Source organism: Prinia subflava (assembly GCF_021018805.1).
Source record: "Prinia subflava isolate CZ2003 ecotype Zambia chromosome W unlocalized genomic scaffold, Cam_Psub_1.2 scaffold_33_NEW, whole genome shotgun sequence".
NCBI classification, from domain to species: domain Eukaryota; kingdom Metazoa; phylum Chordata; class Aves; order Passeriformes; family Cisticolidae; genus Prinia; species Prinia subflava.
In genome coordinates, this window is record NW_026960610.1 from 2,109,961 (window position 1) to 2,120,764 (window position 10,804).

The window sequence follows — 10,804 nt, forward strand, 5'->3', positions numbered from 1 at the left end:
CCCAGTGGGGGCTGGTAGCTGGCATGTCCTGGTTTTTGGTTCCCTCCCTAGGACAGACGGGGGTTGTTATCAACATTTTAATTTCTTTCAAATTGCAAATACTGCTGCATCTGCAGTGATTCTCCCACCAGACAGGATTTAATAACAGCTGGCTATTGGCTTCAGCTCAAACAGCAGCCTGTTGGCAGCTTCCCTCTCCTGACAACCTGACCCCCAAGGTCTACTGCAGGCAGTCCCCTAGCCCAAGGTACACGTCCTGTCCTTGTCAGTTCACTAAATCCTTACTGGGTTTTGGCATTACCCATGCTCCAAAGATGACTTTTCCTGTGTTAGCATGGTGAGAGTGAGGGAAGCTGCTGCACTCCCCACCTGGTCAGTGCTCTGCTACTCCACGGAAGTGTTAAAAGTACCCAACAACCTACACCACCAAAAATATTTTAGAGTGCACCTGAGTTAGGAAAACACTTGTGCTGGCATGCCACACTGCTCCTTGGATGTGCCAGCACTAGGGACAACCTTCTCCCATTCACAAAGGGAGAGAGGAGACCAGGATGATCTCTTGGGTACAGAGGAGGGCAGAGGCACCAGGGCAGCATCCAGCCCCAGCCCTGAGGGTTTCACTGCTCAGCAGCAACCCATGCTTAGTTCCATCAGCCAGATTAGCAGTCTCAGATGGCTTTCCCCTCTGCAGTACAAAAGGGTAGGTGGGCAGGCTCTTGACATGTTTCATGTGAAAGAACAGCTACAGCAGTTACCTGCCTGGAAGGGTCCCCCAATGACAGAGCACGGCTCCCTGTGGGGCATGAGGTGTGGGGGCACATGTTCCCCCAGCTGCTCTGCTTGAGTGTGGGTTTCCCATGCAGTGTGGTGGCCATCATGAGGCAATGGCAAGGCACCTGCTGCTGTCACTAGTGACAGTGCTGGGGGCTGCCTGCACCTGCTTGGCCAAATTATAGGCTCACATTGTCTGAGATGGGGGGAGGGCTCATCCTTTCAGCCCCAGGGATCTTTTCTCTTTGTCCCTTCACCTCTGAAACCTCTCCTTCAGAAGTTGGGCTCTCATGCAGCTACCGTGCAAGAACTGGCTTGGCTTCAGATCAGTCAAAAATCTCCATCTTGCACTGCATGGGTGCAAATAATAATGCAGGCTGAAAAAGCAACTGCTGAGCATCATCTCTCTAATCATGAGATTTTTTATTACTTCTTAGAGCTGTCCAAAAATGTCCATCCTACATAACTAAACCCACTCTAGTTTGTGATGCACCAGAATTCTAATTATACCTTTTGTACCTTCTATATACACCACAGTTTGAACATCCTAGAGCTGGCAGGCAGATGGAGTTTAACAGGAACTATTCCATCAACAGATGCTACTACTGAGTTCTCTTTGCTCAGTCTGGGAATGAACTGATGGGCAAAGCAAGAAAACATGTTTTCTTACAGAGGCACCATCTGCCAGCATGAGAAGCTGCTGTCACCAATGACTCAGGATCACTTGTATAAGGAAAAACATTATTAATACCATTCTCAAGACAGCCCTATTATTAACTATATATTAACTGTATTGTAACTACTGACTAGCATCAAGACTATAGCAATAAGAAAATACTGTAACTAATTCATCTAAAAGGAAAATAACTGTAAACAAAATTAGTTGAGAAAGGGCAGTTATTTCTCTTGGAGACCTTTAGGTAACAAACCTGGGTTTAATCCATCTTTGCTATCATATTCTGTTAAGAGTTGTTGCATGACATCAGACAGAGCTTTTCCAGTTCTGGAAACTTAGAGTCTCCACATAACAACAACAACAACAACAGTTTTTGTTTATCAGAGCTTATAAAGAAAAGAAGGGATTATTGGATTGCCAGCAGCAGAGATAAGGAGTTCCCATGGATTGTTTTATAGAACAGGATGATGGGAGGTGTAAAGGTGTCCCAGCACATGCAGGGTACTAAGGGCCCGCTGGGCACATGGCTCTTCTCAGCAGATCAGAAAAGGAAAAAAGATGCTGATGGTAAGGTAACACCAGAGTGGGGGGGGGGTAAAGCACCTAATTCCAAGTAAAACTCACTCCAGCTGGCAAGTGGCTTGCTCCTGTGTATTCCCACCTGTCCTGGTTTGAGGGGAAGTGAATTTTTTCAAGAGGCTGTGGTCAAACCAATCAGTGGTCAGGTTTGAATGTTGGCACCTTCGGTGGCCACTGAGGGGTTGGACATGCTTCCGAGGACAAAAGGGGTTAAAAGCGAGGCCTCCCAGAGGGACTTCCTCTTTTCTGGCTCCGCTTTCAAGAGAGGAGCACCATTTCCCTCCTCCCCTACCCAGGCTGGGTGGGGGAGGGGGGCCACATGGCCAGGCTGAAGGGAACCACGCAGCCGGGCTGAAGTAAGCTGGGGCCCCGGGGAGAGAAGAGAGTGGACAGGACTGGAGCTGAGCTGGCCCCATCCAGGATGGAGGGGTGGAAAACTGTGGAGGTGCCTTCCGTCCCCCCCCTCCCTTCCCCAAGGAGAGAGACTGCTGCTTCAGCATTTTGAACACTAGCAGCAGGCAGCAACGAAGAAAGAGGGGGGGGAGGGGAGAGGAGAAGTTCCCGCTGTGTAAAGAGTTGCCGAGCCTGGGACCCTGCCAGGAGCCAGCAACTGTTAACCCTTTCTTGGCAGAAGGAAATTTTTTCCCAGACATTGCTTCTCATGGCTAGTGGTTTCAGAAGAGAAAGGAAAACAGCCTGGGACCGAGATGATAAAGCACGACTGGAAAGAACCCTAGAGGGGCAGGGAATTGAAGAGGAGTGGCTTCTGAGCTGGACTTTTCTTGCGTAATGTTAGCCATAGACTGAACTCAAGTCTCTTTTGAACATAAACTGCATTTGGGTGGATGCAGCTGCCTCTGCTTTTGCTACAGTGACTGGCACTTTAAGAGTAGAGCGAACAGAGAACAAAGGGGGAGGGTGTGGTGGCTCCCTCTGCCCTCAGGGGAGACCTGCTCTTGGAACCCTCGGCCCCAGGGGAAAGATGGGGAGAGCTCGGCACGCAAGCATCCTTAAAAGAGCCCTATATGCAGCTTTGGCCCATGGACAGTGGTGAGAGCACTGGACATGGAAAAGAGTGTGTCACAATGGCAGACTTCTCCAGGCGGTGCCACGGGTGACATGGAAACACATAAGGGGTGGACCTGTGTTTTCTGAGGAGCAGTCTGTGGTGCGAGAGAGGCTCCTCTCTCCCTTGCTGAATTGAAGATTAGTTTTTTGAGTGGTGATTGTTTGATTTAAAACCCAAGGTTTTGGTCTATGGAGGGTAACGTGTAGGGGGTGGAAATTGGGGGAGGAGAAGAAATGTTCTGGGAAGTTTTCATTTCTGTTTTTGTGTGTGTTTAGAGTTTCCCTTTCTATTTCTGTTCCTATGTAATGTAATAAAGTTTTGTTCTCTGTTTTCAAGTTTTAGGCCTGCTCTGCTCTGTTCTTGACCACATCTCACAGTAGCTCATTAGGAAAAACATACACTCATGGGTGCATTAACATCTGGCCAGTGCTAACCCATGACGCCACCACAGGAAAGTATGCTGTACCCATGTTAAAACCTGGATTATCCCAGATCAGACAACAAGAGAGAAACCAGCAGGGAGGCTCTGCAGTGGTAATAAGTCCCACCTCTGGTTTATGTGCTGGGATGCAGTGAGGTGTCACCATGAGATTTTCCTAGTTTGCTGAGCGTTCATACTAAAGTAGAAGGGTGCACCTTCTCACGCTGGTTAATGTAAACAGGAAATTGTGTTTTGTAAATATTGTCATTGTTTTGAATTCCTTCTCCAAGAGAAGGGGAGGTTGAATGACAGCCTCCTTGACCAATGTGGGTGAGAGGTGGGAATGCCACCCTTCAATCCATGGTCACCTTGCTAGAAGTATAAAATAGGAAGTAATAAACAAAGCAGGAGGATTCTCCCTGCTGCTGCTCTGATCTCCCCAAACTCTGGCTCCGTGTGTCTTTTTCTGGCGAGGCTCACAGCGACATCTGTTGCCCACGTGGTCAAATTGCAAGCTGTGCGATGAGAAAAAAGAAGAAAAAACCCCGTCTTCCACGGCTGCAATAAGAAACCCACGATGTTCTCAGAAGATCGAGTCCTAATTGAACTTCTCCAATCATTCCTGATGTCCCGTGAATCCCAGCTACCCAGTGGACACGTAAGAGAACTGTACACTTGGGGAAAGACACGTGGAATTTTTTATAGTGCTGAGAAAGCACTTTCAGTCACCCCATGGAAAACCCTAGGGAAAAGCCTTTTTTCATCTGTCCTTGATGGAGATCCCAATGCAGGCATGCTTTTAGGATCATGGGAGACAGTCTTTTTGCTTCTAAAAGAGGCTGTCCAAAATTGGGATTCGGATTCTGGGTTTTTGACAGACAGTAGAGTCGGTTCCCCTGCCAGCTCCGTCGCTTTTGACTATGAATGCTCTGAAGCAGGGTTTGAGCCACCGTGGGAGATCCCGACCCCCATGTCGGGGGTTGAGTGTGGCCAGCGCGAAATTTGGGAGGGTTTTGTAGGTCCTTTTGCTGGGTCAGCGTGCGCTGGGGCAGCCGGTGGGCCGTGGGAGCAAGCCATCCCGGCTCCCGGGTCGGCGCCGCCTTCTGCGCCGGCGCTGGGTGCAGAGGCACCCCTCCCCATCGGCCATGGAGTGGGGACGGAGGCGCCCTCTGCGCCTGAGCCGTTGGCGGTCATGCCGGCGGGGGGGATCTGCCGCCCTGGTGGCTCGCCTGGTCCCTGCTGAGGCAGCCCTGCCCCGTCCCGCCCTGCATGTGCGGGGCCAGCCTGGCGCCGCAGCCCGGCCCCTCCCTGCGCAGCCCGCTGAAAGCAGGTTGGCAGCCACAGAGCAGCCGCCGCCATCGGCCCCCTCTCTCCCGCACGGCCCGTCCCCGTGCAGCACCAGCCCCCCCACACTGGGCGGGGGTTGGGTGCCCCTGCGCCGCCGCCCCACCCCTCCCCCGACCAGGACTTGCCTGTGCGTTCCCGGGCCCCCTCGAACCAAGCAGGGGCTGAGTGCTGTGGCCTTTCTGCCACGCCCCCCTGCCCCACGCGGCTCCGGCCCCCCCGCACAGGGTGGGGGCTGGGTGCCGCGGCGGCCGTGCCGTGCTCCCACTCCCCTGGCCAGCACTTGCAGGCTGAGCGGGGAGCAGGGGCAGCAGCCGTGCCACTGCCGTTCCCTCTCTACCGGGACTTGTCTGCCCGGTCCCGCCCCCCCCCGAACTGGCAGGGGGCTGAGTGCTGTGGTGGACTTGCCACGCCTCCCTGCCCAGCGCAAAGTACACGCCCCCACACGGAGCGGAGGCTGAGTGAGGCGGCCTCTCTGCCGCCGCCCAGCTACCCCAGCTGGCCCGAGCCGGCTGTGAGAGGGTGAAGTGAGGCTGAAGCGTTGTCATATGTGCACGCTCGCCCTGCCCTGAATTGGGATGTAATTTTTGGTCCCGTGTTGCAGCCGAGACTGGCTGCTGAGCTGACGGAGACGCTGTCTGAATGTGCAGCTGTGTCCCAGCCGGTCCCAAGAGCTGTGGGCGTGGTTTCTCAGCCTCATGGCCACGCTGCCCTGTCCTGGACAGATCTGCCTCCCTTCCGAAGCAATGTGGCCAAAAGTGATGTTGGTTTTTCTGATGTCATACAATTGATCAGTGTTGATTTTGAGGATTTGAGCCTTCCATATGAAATTAGACGCCTGGCTTTGGCGTTATTTGGACCTGTTCAGGTTTCTACCTTTGAAGACAATTGGAAACGACTGGCTGCAGAAGTGGCTGTCCAAAATAGTCAATTGTCTCAAGAAGATCCCTTGTTTGGGGTCGGAGCTGATTTGCTTACCGGGAGAAGCGAATATGCTCACCCCAATGTGCAATTTGGCCTTTCTCAGACTGTCCTGAATCTGTGCAGAGACATAGGTATATCTGCACTGACAAAAACTATGTTATCCTCCTCTCTAAAGCAAGACTTGTTGGATATAGTCCAGAAGCCAGACGAAACCTTTGTTCAATTTGTAAGGCGTCTGATGCATTCTCTAGAGAAGCAAGTTGAGGATGGCACTTTGAAAATAATATTGCTAGAACAATTTGCAAGGAGCAATGCTAATGCTGCTTGCCAGAGGCTCCTTGGAAGACTTCCTGAGACTTCTAATATCCTGGAAATGATCCAGGTCTGTGCGGATTTGGACACCTCTGACCTTAAGGTGTCTGCCCCAGCTGCTGCCCCACAGCCATCTGATAAGGGGCTGAAGAGTGAGCAGCGGACACAGGGAAAGGAGGCACAGAAAGTAACCCCCTTGTTTTTCTGCGCATGGTGTGGCAGGCCAGACCATACCCCAGACATATGCAAAGCAGTGGTTCATGTTGATGGCCAGCCCTTGCCAAGCCTGAAAAATCGGAAGCGTAGAAAGATGTCTGAGGAACGAAACAGTTTCCCAAGCTCTGGAGCAAGAGCAAGTTTGTTTGGATGGCTTGCAGCCAGCATCTGCAGTTCAGGAGGTGCTGATGTCACCACAGTAGCAATGGTCATTTTGGACTCTTGCGAAGTGCACATTTGTGCAGTGGTTTCCACACCCACCTCCCATGTCGCATTCTTTGAGAAAATTCAAATTGCTCAATTTGTGTTTTTTAAGTTTTCTGTCCTCAGGTTCGGGGATCTGTGTCATGAAGGCGGCCGCTGCAAGTCTGCTGAGCTGCCTCAAGTGCACTGGATTGTGATCCTGTCTGATCCTGAAACCTTGTGTACTCTGTGCCACCCTGGTGCCACCCATCAGAGACGCCTCTTCAACATCTGATTGACATGGACACGGATTCGGCCATCCTCTCCTTTTCTGCATGGCCTCCATAGTGGTTTTGGATCCTGTGGAGCTGCCTGTTGCAGGATGGGGTGATCGTGGCATTTCCTTTCTCTTTCTCTTCCCACCTCTCACCACATTGGTCAAGGAGGCTGTCATTCAACCCCCCCCTTCTCTTGGAGAAGGAATTCATAACAATGGCAATATTTACAAAACACGATCTCCTGTTTACATTAACCAGCGTGAGAAGGTGCACCCTTCTACTTTAGTATGAACACTCAGCAAACTAGGAAGATCTCATGGTGACAGGAAAGGAATATTGTTTACCCAGAAATGTTATGGGAAGAAAAGTTATTTACACAAAGCTGCCTGGGAAAGGAGAAACTGCTGAAAACTTTCTCTTGGGAAAGCCAGCAATTCTCAGGCTTCAGAAAATTGGGCCCACGGGTCTCATGCATACTACTGGCGTTCAGCAGAAGAGGAAAGAGAGGAAAAGAGCTGGCAGGCACAAAGAAGATAGGATGTGAACAGAGAAGACTTCTGGGACCACTTTAAACACCTACAGCTCTGGCAAACAGCCCTTTCAGACGGGAATAATCTGAGCAGTTTCTGACAGGCTGCCTGATGGTAACCCACAGAAGAGGTGCTTACCTCTGTAGGCATTGATCACTTCTCTGTGGAGAAGACAGGAGGAACGGGCCAGGCACAAGTGACGCAGCAGAGAGGCAGAGTTCGGGGCAGTGACGAGAGCAGGGCGGTGCTGGCTATCCCTTCACCGGAAGGGAAGCCGATGATGCAGGCACATGTGACCAAAACAAACATGGCAACTTCCACTACCACTTCTGGGAACTCGGACCCGGTCCGGTCTGACGTTCCCATGCTGCCACAGCCAGCAACGGTGCAGCCCGCCACCCACCAACAGGCAACCCATTGCCCCCTGCCAGAATCTGACTCAGACGGAGAGGGTTCTGAGCCCGACGTTCGTCACGCACCGCAGCTGCAAGAAAAAGTACGGCGTTCAGATGAATTACAACAAATGAATTACTAAACTAGCCGAACTTTCTATCGCCAGAGCCAGCTTGAGCAGCAAGCAGTTGCAGCATCCAGAATTTCTCCGCAAAAAATGCAAAATCTATCAGCTTTGTCTTCCCTACAACCTGACCAGGCATTGCCGCCTGCTGCACAGCAGATGGCTCTGCCTGCCACCCAACAAGATCCAATTCAAAAGCATTGGGCTGGCATTTTAAAAGATGCTATTTTAGATGGTGATTTTAAAGCTGCCAATTCCATTGTTTGCCCAGTCATTGTAGAACAAAATCAGGCTTGGTGGGTTTCCCCACGAGTGGAAAGTGTTAAATTCAGCCAAGCAAACAGTTTCGACGCATGGTATTAGGTCCAAAGCAGCCAAGAATATAATACATAACATTTTTACTGCTGACCTCCTTTGTCCAGCAGACTGTTCCAGCATAGCATCTTTACTATTGACACCCTTGCAGTTTCTTATTTTTGAGAGAGAATGGAGACGTTTAGCCACCAAAGAGGCCAACAGGCATCAAATAGTGGGAGATCCATTTTATGGAATCCAACCCGATATGTTAACAGGACGAGGACCGTATGCCACAACCAATGTATAACTCACATTTCCAATTGAAATCCACCAGCTGTCGCAGGCGTTGGCCCACAAGGCTTTGCTATTGGTTCCAGAAGAGAAAAAGCTTGCATCATATGCTAATATTAAGCAAGGGGCCATTGAGCCATATGGCCAGTTCATCGATCGCTTGTCTGCAGCTTTAAAAGATGCCCAGGATTTACCTGCAGAAGTGCAAGAACATCTGTTTCGTTCCCTTGCCTTTGAGAATGCCAACTCACGTACCAGAAATGTTTTGGCTTCTCTCCCTCAAGGTTGTGCAGTTGATGAGATGCTAGTAAAAGCTGCCAGAGCTGAACAAGACAACCAAACAACAGCATTCACAACAGCCATGCAAGACGCGATAGAGCAACAGGGACACATCATTGCAGCTGCGTTGACAGGAGGCAACGCCAACCATCCCAGCAACAACAGAGAAGCCTGCAGTCATGATACATCACCATGCAGTGAAGAAGAAGAGACCACAGACAATTTTGGCAGTTGATATTTTGAACATACGAACGGGTGAATGGCAGGGACCGAGTCCTGTGCTTTTGTGTCTTTGCTTTTAATGGCTGGGGTCATGGGGTTTCTCTGGGTGGATCAAATTGTACTTTGCTTGTTATAGTGTATGCAAAAAGTAGCCAGCCGTGCCATAGAGTCAGTTTGGATAGCTCAAAAGAAAAAGAGGGAATTTGTAACATGAGAATGACGTTATGGAATGAAGTTTGAGCAATCCCAAACTGGGCCTAGGGTTTGGGCCTGCTGGGCCTCAGTCTTAGGCCTGTGTGAAAGTAGATAAGCCTGTGGCGCAGTTAGAATTTAAGTTAAGGTATGTGCATGCTTCAGATAGGACAGTTAGAGTAGAATCACGGTAGCTGCCTTAAGCTAAGATTGTTTGCATTCTTTCTCACGCTGAATGCTGATTAGAAAACACCTAGAACTGTAAACTATCTGACACTGTATAAAACCAGCCATTTCGGGAATAAAGAGGAGAACGTATGATCTGACCATATTGGTTGTACCGTGCGTTGCTCTGTCCAGTCCCCATTAATAGAGCCCTGGCAATACATATCCGCATTACAGCAGTGAGGAATTTATGTCAAGGTAAACATAGCCCAGGAGCTTACTGCATGTGAGAGCTGCAAAGTTACTAATTAGCTGAGAGAATGAGGAAAAGTAGTTGATGCATGAACCAAGGCAGTAACTACAGAGACAGCAACACCAGCCCTGAAGTCTACTGAAGAGTTCCATGGTGCAGATGGTCTTCTGGAACCAGAGGCAGTTTCAGGACTCTCAGGACAACAAGAGGAGTCAGCCTGCAGAGCTCTATGGAGGTAGAGAAGGTAAATGCACTCCCACCTTACTGCACTGTGGTGACAGACAATGGAGGAAGTGTCTTGGCCTTTCTGAAGCACATGAACCTTTCTTTTGCCAGAGAAGCCTGAGTTTATTTGGATTACCTTAAACCTTTCTTCTAAACCTATTCAACGTCCAAACCCAGGTAACAAACACTTAAGTTATACAAAACCACACAGCAATGCTAAAGCAGAGGGCAAAGTAATTTAGCCTACCAGATACTTCAGCAAAAACAATTATCTCCAAATAACTGCACTGTAGGAAAAAAACTAACCCTGAGGCTTCGATTTAGAAAGGGTACCTCAAGCCAAAGAGAGCTGTAACACCTGCCTAGGTTTAGGCATATCTTTTAATCCCACCAATTTCACTGACACTAAAATGTTAATTTATGCCTGTTGAACTTTTAAAGTGCTTTCCTGGATCTGGGCCAAAGGAAATGGGTGCTGCTTGCAGCTTGTCCTGAAGAACCAGAGTATTTCATTCTGAACACTAATGATTAAAAGTTAGACCAGTTCATAAAGACAGTGCTGCAGTGAGAAAATGCCTTTCCATCACCATTCTCTTTTTAAAGAGGGCTCCGACAGATAAAGTTTTCCTCCACACACTCTACTACCACAGGCAGACTTTTGTCAGACGATTTGGACAAGTCTGAATGGTTTAGGTCACTTAGAGAACCTCTGTTAAAGGTATTAGCAAAAGCAGATTTAATGTAAATGTGCAAAAGGGTGATGAGGTTGAATGACAGGGTTCACTCTGATAACTGCAACATGGATGATGCACACAGAGGAAAATCGGTCTAGAATCAATGTAGAATGATTTCCACAGGCACCATGCATGCCAAAGGCTAAGGGAGGCCCTGCTGCTGAATCATAGGGTTCAGACTTGGGCAGGGGTTTATGCCTGAAGGATTTAGCAGCACCTAACTGCTGACTAATTTAACATTTGTGAAATGATTCAATTCCTATAAGCACAGCAGGAATTTAATTCTAGATCTAAGATGGCAATATCCATACTATTCTTCCCATAGG

At 49.5% G+C, this 10,804-nt stretch overlaps 1 protein-coding gene across 1 annotated transcript in view; it reads right to left on the reverse strand.

Moving 5' to 3' along the window:
- ZNF532 (zinc finger protein 532) overlaps positions 1 to 7,460 on the reverse strand; it is a 67,568-nt gene extending 60,108 nt beyond the window's left edge. The window contains exon 1 of the mRNA XM_063424508.1: positions 7,442 to 7,460. The gene's annotated coding sequence lies outside the window, so the exon portion shown is untranslated. The remainder of the gene's footprint in view (positions 1 to 7,441) is intronic.
- Positions 7,461 to 10,804: the final 3,344 nt, after the last annotated feature.